This window comes from Pantherophis guttatus, chromosome 1 (assembly GCF_059756535.1).
Source record: "Pantherophis guttatus breed Tessera chromosome 1, ASM5975653v1, whole genome shotgun sequence".
In the NCBI taxonomy this organism is placed as follows: domain Eukaryota; kingdom Metazoa; phylum Chordata; class Lepidosauria; order Squamata; family Colubridae; genus Pantherophis; species Pantherophis guttatus.
In genome coordinates this window covers 96,043,868-96,061,398 of record NC_142063.1, presented here as the reverse complement: position 1 = coordinate 96,061,398, position 17,531 = coordinate 96,043,868, and the positions used below count along the sequence as shown (strand labels likewise).

The window sequence follows — 17,531 nt, the reverse complement described above, 5'->3', positions numbered from 1 at the left end:
TGACATGATGCATATGATTCGTCATTTACTTTTAATGTTCCCTATAAGGTATTAGATTATCAAATGCATTTTCTCATTCCAGGTGACTCTCCTCATTGACATATGGCAACCAGGAAACAGCAGTTTATTGGAATATACACTGTTGTCTATTGAGTATTTCAGCATGCAGGTAACTAGGCAGCATAGCTTTTTAAATTTATGGGGCTGTCATCTGAACACATACGAGAAAATTTTAATATTGAAGCGGAATTGGGGAGGATATTGTTGGGACAAAATAATTTATAAAGTTCATTATGAGAGTCAACCAGCAGGACTTCAGTTTAAGAGAGTCTGTTTTACTTAGTAAAATTTAGTTAAACAGCAAAATGAGGATAATTCCATACAAGGAATGAGGCAACTGAGCATAATTTTATCAAGAATGGAATAAGCAAGACTTTTCACAGATCATAATTTTTTAACAAAAAGCATTCTTATGTCTGTGTTATTACAAAGCTGGGCTAGGCACTGCCCCCCCCCCTTCTTTCTTTTTTTAAAAAATTGGTGGGATGTGTTCTTTGCCAGGAACACTTGAATGGCAGTCAGGCTGATGGCAAATGGAAATTTCTCTGCATTGGAGATCAGGGATGAAAAAAGCCATTTTTATTAAGTGTCAGTCTTCCTAGATACATTTCCCCTCCCCCTGTACGTTTCTTATAGTAGGCCTAGAATTTATCAACACAGAAATGGGGTATACTGGAAACATTGTTACAGAGCACATACTTGGAAAGAAAACTAAATGAATGAACAGGCTTCACATAAAAGACTATAAAACTTGGGTTTCATCAGGATTCCTTAATTCAGAGATAGGAAGACTTTTGGTCTGGAGGACTATCTTTTTTTTTTTTTAAATTAGGGTACTGAGATCTACTAACCAGAAGTTGATTCAAAATATATTAAAGAACACTTAATATCCTGAGATGTTTTTGTTTCAGAAATATGATTTGGGAAGGTAACTTTCTGTTGGTTTTGTAGTTAAAAAATAGTTGAGTCAGAAACCATTCGCTGGTCTACTGGTATTCAGAGAAATACCACTGATTTTTTCCCTACCATTATCTACCCCAAAGCTTTGAAAAAACTAGTCTCTTTCAAGTTACAGTCTATTCCTAGAGTCTAAAATGTGCAATTTTTGGTAGCAATACCAAATTGTTTCCTTACTTTCCTGCGTTCTTTTGGAACATGTTTCACTATCCAGTCTAGCCTAGGATTTCCTAGTGGTTTCCCATCCAGTTACTAGTCAGATCCGACACTGCTTTGCTTTCCGAGGTCAGCCGAGCAATTAGGCGCTGCTACCAGCATTTAACAACGGAGGTGTTAAGATCGGTCCCAGGTAAATGTTATTTGGGGACAAAAAGTAGCTGCCCTACGAGACGATGCGCAAAAAGCGAGGAAAAACGAAGGTTGGGTGGAGAGGGAAGCAGCGGGTTATCGGTCCGCACTCCGCAAGGAGCAAATACAAGCAGAAGCAGACGTAGGTAGCCCAACACCGCTCAACACAGCCAGAGGGGGCTCACTGGGCGAACGGGGATCCCGATCAGCAACCGGGACCTTTACATCCGGGTCTCACCCGTTCCAAGCAGCCACTTACACAACTCCTCGCAGAGCGGGAGGGAGGGAGCGCGAGAGCGAGCGAGTGCGCACGCACACCCGCGCGACGGTCCTCTCTCTCGCTCTCGCTCGCTTCCCCCCTTCCCCCCCCCCCACGCAAGTTACAATCGTTTAAGCGGGCGGGCACGAGCAGAGTGTTATCCTCGTTCTGACTCGTTTACTCTTCAGCCGCACGGTTCGGATTGGTCGGCCGGGTCGAAGGCGGGACCTAAGCACCCTGTTTTGGAGGAGTATTGGGCGGCAGGCACGAACCCCGTCCCGCGATTGGCCAAGAGGCGGGCAGGGGCTTGATGCGGGGGGAGAAGCCATTGGCTGGAAAGTAGGTTAGTGGTGCGACGTTCAGCGGCAAGCCAGGCGGAAAGTAGGTCAGGTATAGGGGTTGCTGGTGCCGGCCGTCGTTTGCTTGGGCTACGCCGGCGAGCCGCTCCGAGAGGAGCGCACGGACGAGACCCCCCCCCCCCCCCACTCCTTCTCCTCCTAAGCACGGTGAGGACTGGTTGGTGGCGGAGGGCTGCTGCTACCTGCAGTCGGGCTGGCAGGAAGGGATCGGGGCGGCGGCGTTGAAGGAGAGGCGAGGCGGTGGAGGAGGAGATTCCCCTTTGATGCCCGCGCGCGCGACCGAGGGGATTCCTCGTTTGGAACGTTCCCCGGCAGGTTGGGGAAGGGAGGGGGACTTCTGCCGAGCTGGTTCCCGCGCCGGCTGCATTCCGCTTCGGTCTTCTCTCCCTGGACAGGTGGGCGGAGGAAGCGAGCCAGCGAGCGCTGGTTTGCAATGGGGCACATTGTTTATGGGGTTTAGCGGGGTGGGAGGGGGGGGTGTCAGCCTACGGACGGGAGAACCGAGGGCACGAGAAGTTTTCAGGGTAGGGTTTCAGGTGCGTCGAGGCTTTTGGGGGGGCGGGCGGGTATGGTGCTTCCCGTGGCTTCCCCTGTCTTGGGGACGACGGGGGAGACGTTTCCTCCTTGCGGGAGGGAGGGGGGTCTCCGGTGGCATTATCGGGTCTCCCCCTCGGGAAAGGTGTGGGGAGGGGAATGGAAAACGGGGGGGGGGAAAGTAGGGGGAGGAATCCATACTTAGGTAGAAAAAGAACAGTCCCCTTTCCCCTCTGGTTTCTATCGCGGGGCATTTGCTCAGGGAGAGATGTGGAAGTGAAATTAGATGCTCTTCCTCTTGATTGGAGAGCAGGAAACAGCGTTTATTTACATAGGGTTGTCCTTAAAAAACCCGTAGCCTTGCAGTGGCAGTTCCGTGCCGGGTTGTTGTTTTTTTCCTCTCTCTCTCTCTCTTTTTTTCTCTCTCTCTCTCTCTCTCTCCCTCCCTCCCTCCCTCTTTTTCCTCTCTCTCTCTCCCTCCCTCCCTCCCTCCCTCCCTCTCTCTCTCTCTCTTTTGGTACGGGATTTCTTTCAAACCAAAATCCGGTGCGATGTACCTGGGTTGGAACTTGACGTCGGAACTTGTCAAACCTTCCCCCCCCCCCACTCCCGGTTTACTCGCTCGCCCCTTTTCTTTATTTTTGGAACCGGACTTGCCGAAAACTCCGCTTCTAGGAAAGCTCTAGTTGACCTTTTCGCTTTTAATGTTTCGGAGTGGAAATTACGGCAAACGTTAGGAGTTAATTCGTGAGCGTGTTAAAAGGCAGATACGCGGAGAGTCGAGGAGAGAGAGAGAGAGAGAGAGAGAGAGAGAGAGAGAGAGAAGATAGAACGGGCTCTGTTTCCCTAAAAAGGAAACCTGTTTACGATATTGGGAGTGAAGTCCTGGTGATTTTCATCTGGACTTAACTTTCTAGTAATTGGACCTATGAGTCACTTTTCTGGATTCTGATGCTTTAATTTTTTTTTCTGTGAAAAGAGATGTCAGCTCCGTGTTAACGGAGTCTTCTCTGGTTTAGATTTATAAGTAAATCTCATGATGTTATAATTGATAAAATGTTGCTCTGAACTACTAACAGTTTAATGAAGGACGCATGTAAGTTTTACATGTGGTTCTTGTTTTTAGTGCATGCCTATCACAACCACATTTTTTTTTAAAAAAAAACTTGACACATCAGGCAATATTCCATCATTTCTTTAATGCAGATCTTGATGCATAATTATATATATTTCACGCTATCACTGAGCATAAGTTTACCTCATTTCAGCCTCATGCTAAAATAAAGCCTGAATGAACTTGGATTAAAAAGTAAACATGCTGTTAATTTTTTTAAAAAAAACTTGAGGGCATTAAAATATATAGAATGGAAAGAAAGAAAGAAAATTATTGCATTACTATTTATGAAATTTCTATCATAACATAAGCCTAACAATGTATTCTTTTATGTATTTGGAGGAATTCCTTCTGTGTTTAATGAGACTTACTTCCTTATTAAGCATTGCTTCTTGAAATTTATTGGCAAGATGAGCTTTTAAAGGTTAAGATAATAATTTGAAATCTAATCTTGGTGTCAGAATAGTTTGAACTTTGGAGTATCTGATGCTTTCCTGAACGTGGTTGCTTACAGGTGTTTCATACCCAACTAAGTAACATCATTACTTATGATGTTCTTAAGGACCCAGTTCTTAAGGACCAGTATCCTTAAGTTCTTAAGGACCAGTATCCCTTTTTAAAGCGATAACATGAAAACATCCATTTCCTCTTTGTTTGCCACGTTTTGAAATACTCTTTCTCACATTCAAAGAGTTTTCTTGCCCCCCTCTCTGTATCTCTCCCTCCCTCCCCCCTCTTTTTTGTTAGAGCTCTTTTAGATGAATTTTCTTCCACATACATGAATACTCAGGGCAACTGTCAATAGTGTCTTCATTGTGGCGTCTCAGAGGTGCTCTCTGAGCTTGGTTGTTTGCTTGCCAACTAGGTAGCATCATCACTGCTAGTGAGTGTTGATTTGTTCCTGTTTATATACAGTAGTTTGTCCTCCCCTGCCACCAGTCATCAATAGATACATAAAGATAAATCACTTTTACACACCGTTTAAAAGAAACAATACGCTAAGAAGGAAACAAAAAGACCAAAACACATCCTCTCCAGCAACCAGCCCCCAGATAAGTGAGAATTAACACTGGACAAAGAGTACACTAAGCAAGAAATGCCAAGGAGAAAGCCATACCCCCATGAATACTGGCATTGTATATAAATAGGGAGCAAACCCCACACTTACTAGCATTGTGGAACTAGAATATAATTCCAGTCCAAGAAGTTCTTTTGATTATTAATATATCATATTTAAGAGCTTCACTTCTGGGGCAAAATGTATAATAATGTGAGTTTTGGAAACAGACATCACAAAATATGCCCTTGTTGATATTGCTCAGACAAAGAATTTTAGGAGGAGCCTCAAATGCAAATAAACCTCAACATGTGGTTAGGAATTCAATTTTATTTGTAAGCAAGGTCCTTTCTAAGCACAAAAATCATGTTGATGAGAGATATGATATCCTTGGTCCACATAATGCAGGGAGCTTTCCTTTCAGTGGAAGTAATTATGCTGTGATTCAATGGTTATTAATAAGTTGATTGCTTTTGCTTTATACCATACCAGAAAATCTTTGACCCATTGGTCCAATGGGGCCATTGTTTCAGAAATATTTCCTTGCTAGATTCCTCAACTAATTCAACAATGGCAGAGGTTCTAATATATTGTATTCACTAGAAAAGTTCTTTAAAAACCAGGGAAATATTCAGAGATGCATCTATCTTAAAAATAGCCCATGTTGAACTATATAGCACAGTCAACATCAGGAGTTGACCACAGGAAATGTTTTATAAAATTTGGCCAATTTCATTTCTGTAAGAGTCACAGGTCCCAAATTTCTGATGCATTCTATAAGTTTATTTATTTATTTATTTATTTATTGGTTCGATTTATATGCCACCCTTCTCCAGAGACTCAGGGCGGCTTACAATGCATTAAGCAATAGCCTTCATACTTTTGTATATACCTGCTTAATAGGGCTTTCGGGGTCCCCCTAAGCGGTGTTCTTTTTTATACAAAGTCAGCTTATTGCTCCCACAAACCGGGTCCTCATTTTACCTACCTTGAAAGGATGGAAGGCTGAGTCAACCTTGAGCCTGGTGAGATTTGAACTTGCAGTAATTGCAGGCAGCTGGTGTTACTTAACAGTACTTTAGTCTGCTGTGCCACCAAGGCTCATATAAATTAGCCCATTTGAGATACCTTTGTTCAAAACTTGTCCCCTGAAGTATTATTTTGCTCAGTTAAAGGTCAGACACAGAGCTTTAATATATACCATGTTTTCCTGAAAATAAGACCCTGTCTTATATTTTTTTGAACCCTGAAATAAGCGCTTGGCCTTATTGCCATGCACTCAAAAGCCCAATTGGGCTTATTATCAGGGGATGTCTTATTTTTGGGGAAACAGGATAGCATAGTGGTATATGATAGATATCAGACAAGAATATTGTTATTGCAGCTGTATACACAATTTCCCAGTGGATTTAACTAAAATTTAATTTTGTACATGACTCTGTTGCAGATAATGACCCACAAAATATAGTTTTTAAAATGCCAGCCATATAACAAGCAATTAGTGGGTGGCTTTTTTTTAAAGAGAAACAGCTCCTCCCCCGCATGTATTTCAAAACTATTGTAGTTGGGGGCCAAGTGTGTTGGTTTCATTACTGTTCTCACTGACAATAATACCCAGTAAGCACCTGATGATAAGCTATGCATCCTTCTTGCAAGACAAGAAAGACCCCCAAATTACCCACTAGTCATGAAAGGACAAGTACAGCCCCATCCAAGACCACCAGTGATACCATTCCAAACCCTGAGGGGTCCAACAGCAACAGTAACTCAGCCATGTTAGGATAGAACTGAGGTCTGCTTTGCTCCACCCAGATCCAAATAGCCTCTAGAGACTGGGTCGGTACATTGATAGATTCACCTGTGAGGCTTGGGATTGTGGTGTAGAGCTAGGTATCATCAGTATACTGATAATACAGAACTCCACACTAGTGGATGATCTCATCTAGTGGTTTTATGTAGACGTTGAACAGGAGAGGGGAGAGTGTTGAGACTTGAAGGATTCCACATAAGAGGCCACAGCCGTGATATCTTCTCCCCGCACTACCAACCACTGAGGAAGAACTATGGTCAACAGTATTGAAAACCACTCCAAGGTCAAGAAGCACTAGGAAGGATGCATCAATTAATGCACCATCCTCATGCTGTTCTGCCAAAAGTCATCAACAAGTGTGAACAGTGCTGTCTCTGTACTGGATCCTGACCTGAAATCAGACTGAAATGGTCCAGATAATCTGTTTCCTCCAAGAACCTTTGTAACTGTCATCCGGCCAGTTTTTCTACAACCTTCCTCAAGAAGAGAAGATTGGAAACTGGCTAATAATTGTCGAACAGGGAAGGGTCCAGTGATGACCTCTTGAAGAGGGGATGTACCATTGCTTCCTTCAGGTCTGATAGGAACATCCCCTCTCTCAAAGAGGCTGAACACACCACATGGTCATCTCCCAGATTGCTTTAATAACCCAGGAGAGCCAGCATCTAACAAACGGGTGGCTGAATTAACAAACAGAAAAACCTTATCCACTTTCTTGGATACAGCAGAATCAAATTCAGTCCAGATAGTATCACAAGATTGTCCCTTGGACTTGCCTCATTGGAATCTAACTCTGAGCGATTTTGTCTGCCAAGTTGCAGAAATATTCCTCAGTGTGGCTTTGCAGATGATTCTATGCAGACTCCGCCCCCGAACAGTTTACCCTAAACAAGGCTGTTGGACAGCTATCGGGAGATGCAACAGGGTGGAGGAATAGCAACTTTTCACTACCTTTATCACCACAATGTAGACTCCCACTTCTGTTTGGTCGGATACACTCTTTGACTTTCTCACACAGTACTCCAGGCATCACCTCTAGCATTTCATCTCCTGGAACTCCTCGAAAACCGAAGAGGACTCTCGGATTGGTGGACAGAAAGAGGCTGCATAGGAGCAGTCTGATCTAGGGTGTCAGTCACATGCCTATGCCAGGCTGAACCCAAGGTCTCAGCCAAACTGTCTTGATAAAAACCCCAAGCTCCTTCTGGGACCCAAAATGGTCCATCAGTTGCCTGGGGTGGGCCAATCTGTTAGGTCCTTTCAGAACAGAAATGGCAGATTATATATGGTAGCGATTAAGGCTACAATTTTTTGTGCCACTTAAGTAAAAATAAATATATATCCAATTTCTGAGTTAGATGGGAAGTTTGCCTGAAAAGAATTCTGTTTACTTGAATGTAGTTATATATTTTGACAGTAATTTCATTTATTCTGCTAACAACCAGTAGGTTATGGGCTATTATGTGAAGAGAATAGGAAAAATGTACTGCCTTAGCGACCTTATCCTGTTACACAACACACTATAGAGAACAGTATAAAGTAGCCCCTGGCATAGTTCAAAGTTCTGCTTGGAACTAAAGAGAATACAATATATAAATGGGCATGTTTGAAAAGATCAAAAAAGTACCTCCTCCACATTCACAAACGAGAGGAAAAGCTAATAACTTACTGAGGTAAATGGGGAAAAAAATCAGTAATTTCTCACACCCCCTGAAGCTAAATGTCTGTAGGTACATACTTAGTATGATTAAGCTGTCACTGACGCACATCTCTTTTTTATGTACAGAATTCCAAAAACTAGTTGTTGTTACTCATTGTCAGGAATTCCAGCTGTGCTTCCTTCTTCAATACTTACCTCTTAAAATATCATTGGATAGTGACAGTATAGTCTTTATATCTTGATTTGTTGTCACGGAGAACCTGTAACTGCAGGAGCATTTGTCTTGATAATGTATTAATGTGATTTACATTTTGCCAATGAGCAGTTGTGTGTTATTGTTTTCGTGACCTGACCCTAGCCAAGAAGTGGGTTTTTCGTTTTTTGCATTGAAACAAGCCACTTCCAGATCATCTTTTTTTTCACATACAACCTCAATATGTTTTAGGTGCTGTACATGAACATTATAACCTTTTCAACCTTGTGCTATTTGAGAAGCTTGGTATTAAGAATTTCAACAGCCCTAAGATGTTTCCAAGTCAGCTGTACAAGCTGGAACAACTTGTGATATTGGTTTGATGCCATGCTATGGTGTTCTAGTTGATCTCTAGTAGGAGCTATGCCATTACGCTTATCCTGAAGCAAACAATATTGTCAATGAATGGCATTAACAGTTTTAAAGTTCTTGTAACTTCAGTTACAATTCAGTGAAGCTTATTCACAGACAAAACTTAAATACATTATACAAGTCCAACTATCTACTTGGAAAAAAACCTTCAGGTCAACTGGAACTGGAACTGACCTCAAGTAGATCTTACTAATTTTTTTGAAGATTACTACAAGTCTCATTTATTCCCACAGAGAGTAATAAGAACAACGTTTATCCTAGCTTGCAATACAGTAATAAGAAATTTAGTTCCAATTACTTAAAATGCATCATGTGACAAGGCTGCAATAGAAGGTTTGTGAAATTCTGGCAATGGAAAATGATCATTATTTAGCTTAAAAGGCAACTTTGAGCTCTTTGAAGGAAAGATCAAACAAAGCACCATATCTAATGTGGCAGAAAAATAAAGTACTTGCCTAGCTTTCTCTTCCATTGGCTTTTGGTTCAGAGACTATATTTTTCAAAAATCCTCCAGGAATTCCTTTCTTAATCTCAATATATATTCAGATTTAAAACTTCTTTAAAGACAAACATTCAGTGATATCCACTTGATTTATATCCCGCCATAGAGGAAAGTAGATGTGTGGAGTTTGCCTTGTTATATTTTCACAACAATATCATGCCCTAGTAAGGGCTGAAGGACAGAGACTGCCCCAAGGTCTCCAAAGTAAAATTAGGAATGTGCTGCAATGTAATGGATAAAACAGATTTGCCTGTATGTATGAATCCTACAGGGGTTAGAAAGATGATTTGGGAAGCTTCATTAAATGGGTCTAATATATTCTAAATCAAATTCTTTATTATTTATCAAAATATTTAAAAGTAACAGCATTTTTTTAATGTATTGAAGTGTACTTTGTATGTGCTGGAATGCTAAAATAGGGTTGAAAAAGTAGAAATAATAATTCCTCGATTTTTATTTTGTTTTGGAAGGACAAGCAGTTGCTATGAAGCACATATGAATTATTATTGCAATTTGTTATAGATTACTTGGTATTTATTGACAACTTGATAAGCACAATCTGTATGTAATAAATGTTGCTTTGCTTCTTAAAAAATGTCATTCTTGTTTTTCTTAAGCCAATAAAAAATAAAGATGTTAAGGCCACTGTCAGATGTAATGTTTGCTCTAGTACATAACAGCCTAGCTGTTGGAAGTGTAGCTGTACTACAGTTTGTTGTAGTACACTACAGCTTTGGTTTTATCTCTCTTTTTCTTTTATGGAGAGTCCTGATAATCTGTGTTTATAAGTAACTCAACACATGGAATGTGGATTAAGTGTGAAATATGGAGTGTTTATGACAACTTCCTGAAGTAGAAAATGCACAGAATTATTTCTCCTTGTGGATTTATTGTGGTGCTGTTCTGGCAATGCAGTGAGTTCTCTGCTATAGTGTTATGTTTATGTTTCATGTTTTGTTTGATTTGTATATCTATCTATTTGTTATCTATTTGATATTCTCATTGTGCTCTTCAGCGAGGTATTTAGAAAGCAGCACAGGGAACATACGAGCATAAGGAAGAAATAGCTGTAGAAAGTGTTGGATATTGAGGAAGCATGCTGATTAGGGATCAGGTCAAACAAAGTTGACTGATGATTGTTAGAAAGAAGCAATAAATAAGGCAAATAAAAGAGCAGTTTAAGGTGAGCTGAATTCATAGGCTTTGGAACGTTTGAAGCAAAATAGTAGATCTATTTTAAAAACCAATCTGGGTAAGAGCCAAGTGGAGATGTTGCTGTTTTTATAAAGAAGCATGTAAACAGGGCAGTTAAAAACAAACAGAAAAAGGCTGAGGAAGAAATTGCAGCAAACTTGGCACTGATACTTTCCCCACCCCCCCTTCAAAAATCTATCTCAGGAATCTTAGTAGTAACTGTAGTGTTTGCAAAATTCCTGAACGGTGGAGGAAAAAAGAATGAAAAAAAAATGTGCTTGCTGTTAATCCATTATACATTTTATATATTTATATGCATATAATTTTGTGTAGAGTGCTGGATCTAGAAATCTGCTATACAAATCATTCCTTTCTACTGTTTGTTTAAGTTATCGCTACTCTAAGCTATTTTGTGATTTTATGCCATAATTATTCTGCATAGCTTGCTAAATTGATAATGTGTGTGTACAGCAGATCAATGCCTTATACCGCTTTTGAAGATAGTAAGTAGCAATAATGATTAACAGGTCATGCCTTATCTCTTGTTTGTTTCTATGTCATTAGATTGTACACCACAATATATGGCAGCTAACAGATAGTCTAATTAGAGGTATAGGTTTGGGTAAATATGCTATGTGGATGTGAACCGTCACACTCAGTCATGTAGTAAAGAAAAACTCCTGGCCATTTGATTTTGCCAAGAGTATACAGGTTGTCCTTGATTTACAACAGTTCATTTAGTGACCATTCAAAGTTACAACAGCACTGAAAAAAGTGATTTATGACCATTTTTCAGAATTACGACCTTTGCAGCATCTCCACAATCATATGATTAAAATCCAGATGCTTGGCAACTGGTTCCTTTTTACGACCGTTGCTGTGATCCCTTTTTACAACTTCCTGACAAGCAAAGTCAACGGGGAAGCCGGATTCACTCAATAACCCTGGGTTCCTGACTTACCAACTTCAGTGATTCGTTTAACAACTGTGGCAAGAAAGGTTGTCAAATGGGACAAACTTCACTTAACAAATGTCTCACTTGACAACAGAAATGTTGGGCTCAATTGTGATCGTAAGTTGAGGACTACCTATTCTTTACTGAAGCTTAAGTAGTTATAGAAGTAGTGTAAGCTGAATCTGAGGTTTTCCCATGCAAACAATACAAAGTAAATTTTCCTCCCCCCCCCCCACATCTGTAAATGTCCAATTAGGTGCTTGTATATTGTTTAGGAAACAGGTTCTCGGTTCCCAACTCTGCAGATCGATCTTGCCTGGCTGGCTGAAGCTTCTCACAAGGCGCAGCTGAGCTTCCATCCCCCCCTCTTCCTTACATTCCAGTCTTCCCCTCTACGCCCCACCCCCGTGGCTGATGTCAGGCTGTCAGATCATGAAGCTTAGATAGGAGACATGTAGCCATGACAGCAGAAGTTAGATTTAGAGGAAGAAACTTCCCAAATCACTGTTTTACAGAAAGTTACGATGTGGCGCACCCTAACTTTTTCTGTGTTTGGTCCCTTTAAATTGACAAGTTTCTTTGTCTAAAACAACTCTCAGCAGTGCCTCACATTGTCCGACATTTTTTAAATCTTTCCCTGGATAATAAAGACACTCCATTATAATCAGTCATAACAGGAGATGGACAAAATTCTCTTAAATGTACAGAACAGGAACTATTAGACTAGTATGCGTACATGCAATACATTTCCATTTATAATAACTAGGCAAAAACATATTAAAGACGAAGCTGAAGATTTTTTTTTTAAAACTGAATTCAGAAGGTTGATTATCTACAGTATAGAAATGGGCCACTCTGAAGATGCATTTTCATTAGTACTGCTTATCAGTGGTGGATTGCCCCCAGTTTGGACCGGTTCTATAGAACCGGTAGTAAAATCGGAGGGAGGCTCCGCCCACTGACCCCAACATCATCAGAATGCTTCTGCACATGCGCAGAAGAGTGCGTGTGCGGCCCCGTTGCAAACCGGTAGTAAAGGTAAGTAGAACCCACCCCTGCTGCTTATGCTTAAGGATTGTTTTTATTTAACATTGCAATGGAATGAATAAGAGGTAGTAATTTATCAAGAATAACTTGTAATAGATTTATAAATATTTGGACAAAGGATTTCCAGAAATTTCCTACATAGAGAAAAGAATGTTATCATGTATCTGCTTTTGTTAAAAACTTTCAAGAAAGGGAAATTAAAACTGGCTAACAGGTTGCTGACTTTAACATAAGCCCACATAAAAATATTGTCTCATAAGACTGCAATTCAGTGCCGGTGTGCTCAAAAGCAAACTTCAGTATGGGGGTCTTTTTTCAAAATAAATGAGCATAATTTTGCAATCTTGTTTTCTGCCACACTTTTGGCTCCTTTGGTAATTGTAACTATGTAATCCTATCATGCCTCAAAATATGCCCTGGAAAATCTTCTAGGCTAGAATTGAAAGCAGCATGAAGGACTATATCTTTGAATAAACAGAGTTGGTACTTTAGAAGTCATGTACAGTAGAAAAATATTGAGAAATAGAACATTTGCAATTATATTATCACTGTCAAATGTTGCATTAATTTTTAAATAACCATTTTTCAAATTAGGAGTGCACAAAATTTTCAAACCATTTGAAGTATCAAACTTCTGGCTCAAACCACTTCCAAATGGGTGAAACCACTCAGTTGGTTTTGTGCTCAAACAGGGTTTTTGCAAACTTTTGTGTTTGAAATAAATTTTTTACATGCCCTTTATTTCAGGAAGCTTTCTAGCAAATGAAAATGGGCTACTGTTTTGATGTTTACAAAGAGTTGTGATTCATAATTATAATGCAGCATTTTTAAAGACAATAAATGTTGGAATGTAGATAAACGGGGAAAGCCAAAACAACTGGTACTCTAGAGGTTTTGGATTATGTCTGGACAATTGGCCATCTTGTTTCTGTACATATGAAATTTTTGAAAATTTAGATTACACAATCTCAAGTTAGACATTACTCTATCTTGTCTGGGTTTGTTGTTAATATTCCAGAATTTGTTAGAGCTGCCCTTTAGGAAATGATTGGTCAATTGGGCAGTGTTATTAGACTTCTAGATTTCTTTTGAAGTTTGGTTATTAAAACCCAGCTCTTTAAAGGGAACTGACATAGTTTGAACTAAATCCAGTTTATGTACAGCTTCTTTCTTTTATTTTTACTTTCCTAAAAACTGCTGTGGAAAGTGTCCCAACTTTTGGAACAATTTAGAGAATTAGTATGGGATTGCCCCTTTTCTGTTTAATTGGTTATGTACTAGATTGTCCCAAAAGAGCTTTTTAATATGGCTATTGAGACATTATCATGCACAGATCTATAAAAGAAAATATTTTCTATACTTTAGAAAACACATTTAATAAATGAGGACAGTTATTGAAGTATCTTCTCACAAATATGTAAATAAGAGCATTCTCCTAGAGCTCCCAGGAGTGTCCAAGGATGGGTTGACTCATCTATTCCTGCAGAGACCAAGCTGTCAACTTTTTGGCCATGCCCCCATCCTCCTTCTCTCTAGCCCAATTTTGGTTCTGTCTCAGCCTGAAGAGACATGTCAACTCATTTCTTGGACATTCCTTGGACTCCTCACTTGGTTTTTGTGAATTAGGGGCGTTTTTCAGAACGGCGCTTTGGCAATGGAGCCGCAGCTTGCCGCCACATGCTCCAAGCTGTTGGTAGCGTCGTTGTTTGAATTGGCTAACTGCGGGCTCTCAACTAGCCACAGAATGTCACCGCATGTCCCAGGAACCAGCGGGATCTTTAAACCAATGGCCTCCAACCTTTTGGGCACCAGGGACCAGTTCTGTGAAGAGAGGTTTTTCTATGGCCTGGAAGGGGCATGGTTTCACATGCTGTCTGCATCCCGTGGATGGGGCTTTGCTTGTTTGCATAGCCTGGTTGCTGGCATGCCATAGACTAGTGCCAGTCCATGGACCAGGGCTTGGGAACCCCTGCTTTAAAACATCTTATTGATCTTTCATCTTAGACCTTGTTCCACACTAATTTTTATGTGACAAAAGCTGACACAAGAGTATTTATCTTATCAATCACATGAGGTATATTTCACAAGACAGCATCCCATGAGGTAGTCCTACTATATTAGCAATCTCAAAAGAAACCTTATGAACATTCATAGAAGTTTCTTTATCATTTAGCAATAGCAATAGCACTTAGACTTATATACCACTTCACAGTGCTTTACAGGCCTCTCTAAGTGGTTTACAGAATCAGCATATTGCCCCAAACAATCTGCATCCTCATTTTACCAACCTCGGAAGGATGAAAGGCTGAGTCAACCTTGAGCCGGTGAGAATTGAATTGACGAACTGCTGGCAGCCAGCAGTCAGCAGAAGTAGCTTGCAGTACTACATTCTAACCACTGTGCCACCATGGCTCTTGAGGTAATATTTAGGTAATATGTCCATTAAAATAACTGCAAGCACCACTAAAAGGAGGCTTTTTTCTGTTTATATGAAGAAGTTCAGCATTGATTAATTTTTGTGGAAAAGCAATCAAATGACGTTTGCCATGCATTCAATCTATATCTGTTGCAATGCCACAAATTTGTAAATAACTGCTTATTAATCTTAATTGAGCAGCAGAATTCCTTACCATGGGCAATCAAGCAAAGATTTACTGATTGAAACAGAATAATCAGGTTTTTTTTTTCATAGATGGTACCGATGTGCCTTGCTTACTTAACAATACTTACAGTCAAGCAGAAAAATAGTTTAATGTATTCATTATTTAAGGTAATTGGCTATGTATGTTTCTGATTTCACAAGTCCATCTTTTCTACATATTTTCTGAATTCTTAAATGAGTCATGGTGGTGCAGTGATTAGAATCCAATAGTATAGGCTAACTCTGCCCACTGCCAGTAGTTTAATTCTGACCAGCTCAAGGTTGACTTCCATTGTTCTGAGGTCAATAAAATGAGGACCCAGATTGTTGGGGGCAATATGCTAACTCTGTTAGCTACAGCTTAGAGAAGGTTGTAAAGCACTATGAAGCGATACATAAGTTCAAGTGTTATTGCTATTGCTAAATGTGCTAGCCTAAGAAAGAGGCAACAGCAATTCTTCTACCAACTTCAGTATTGGATTTGCATAGGTAAGATAGAATGAAAATAAATCATCCAAATCATGCTGCTATACTGTACTAGAACTATGAAAGTACATCTAGAATTTATCATTAAATAATAATGGCTTGACATTTTGCTATAAGCAAATTGACCCCAATTGTGGGGTCACAATTTGGTTATTCTGAAACAAAGATGAGTATAGACTTCTTGACTTGTATATATTTCATGTTTGTGTCCTTTAACAACACCAACAAGCATTTAGTCTTGTTCATATCTTTCCCAAAGTGTGGTATATCATTTTAATATACCAGTGTTTAATGTGCCAGTGTTTTGTTCTCAATTAAATGTGACAAGAAGTCAGAATAGTTCGAAGGCTTTCAGTTAGAATTAAGTCTATTAGTTGAAGAGTATTGGCCATTGGAGGAATGCCCTTGATGAAAACATCTTAGAATGGGTGGGAGATGCAAATAAACAGCTGAAATCAAGGTAGAAGAAGAGAGAAAAGCGACTGTGGTTCTTTCTCTCAAAAGGAAAAGGAGAAGAAAATAAGCTTAGCACATTGTCTGAACTGAATTAGAAGTGTTGAACATATTTACCTCAGTAAGAGTCCCTAAAATTAGAATAAAACTTACTAAATCAGATTTACTACAGATTACAAATACAAAAGTTTATAACAAGTGTATAACAAGTCCAACAACTTGTTTCCTTGTTGAAAACAGAAACGACTCAGTGTTACAAACTTTTTCCCTCAGTTCTTACCAGTTATCTGGAGAAAACTGGGCTAAATAACTATTCCCAACACCTTTATATATTTACCAGAATATATACTGTGGTCCAGTCCATGGACTGGTTACAGAGTATGTCTGTCTATCAATCAGTCAGTCAGTCATCTAATCCATCATCTATATATCCATTTATTATTTGGGGGTTGGGGCACTTCAGAATTGATTTCAGTGGAGATTGGTAGTTTTAGATGACAAATAAAACTAGACAGTACACAGGATTTTTGTATGTATTTTTAACCTTTAATCTTTCTTTGGAATGAGGATTGTCTTAAATTCAGAATTGTCTTCTTTTGGGATTAATAGAGCATGTAATCATCCTTGGCCACTAAATCACCAGTATTGTCTGCTTCAGATATTTCTATTCTTCCAAATTTGGACTGAATGTATCATTTGTGTTCCCTCTTTCTCGACTGAGTTTTAGATAGACTCCATAAATCTGTACTGCTGCACAAAGAAATAAAGATAACCAGAATGAAGCACAAAAAGAAGAGTCAGAAATATCAATAAAATATTTTAAGTAAAAAAAAAGTTAATGGCAATTCTTACATGTTGAAATATAATTAATAAAATACAAAATATTCCAAATAATCTGGGCAAGATCATTGTATGCCAAAAGATAGAAAAGTAATGAAATTTCTACAGTGGAAGATTGTAAAATTAACTGAACCTGCAGAAATGGAGAAACTGACCAGTCTGGTCAGGGAAAAAAAAGATAAAGGCTTTTTTGAAAATCTGGAAACCTTATATGGAGATTTTGTTCAAAGAAGAAAAGACTGAATTGATGGTTTCTGGATTTGGGGATTAAAAAGGATTTGGGTTTCTGGATTCCCCAAAGAGGATGGGAAAAAGAATAAGATGATAATTACCCAATAGAAGGGTGGCAAGCATAACTGTGTTTTTATTTCTCTTTTCTTTTTCTTGTTTTATTTGGATACTTAATAATTTTACCTTCTCAAAAAATTTTAAATGCATATGTTAAAAAATGGCTTACAGCCAGTAAAGCTAACATTTACTAATTTTCTTCCAAATGTTTTGCTTGCATCTGTCCATCAATCTTATCATCTATGGCTGGAAGTTTGCATATGTTAAATCATAATATGATTTTTCTTCAAAGTTTCTGTATGATATGGAAATTTTTTCATAGAATGTGGAAATTACACGATG

General features: G+C 39.4%; 1 protein-coding gene across 1 annotated transcript in view; it reads left to right on the top strand.

The window, feature by feature from the left end:
* Positions 1 to 1,923: 1,923 nt before the first annotated feature.
* BMAL1 (basic helix-loop-helix ARNT like 1) overlaps positions 1,924 to 17,531 on the top strand; it is a 68,314-nt gene continuing 52,706 nt past the window's right edge. Inside the window, exon 1 of the mRNA XM_034417125.3 lies at positions 1,924 to 2,130. The gene's annotated coding sequence lies outside the window, so the exon portion shown is untranslated. The remainder of the gene's footprint in view (positions 2,131 to 17,531) is intronic.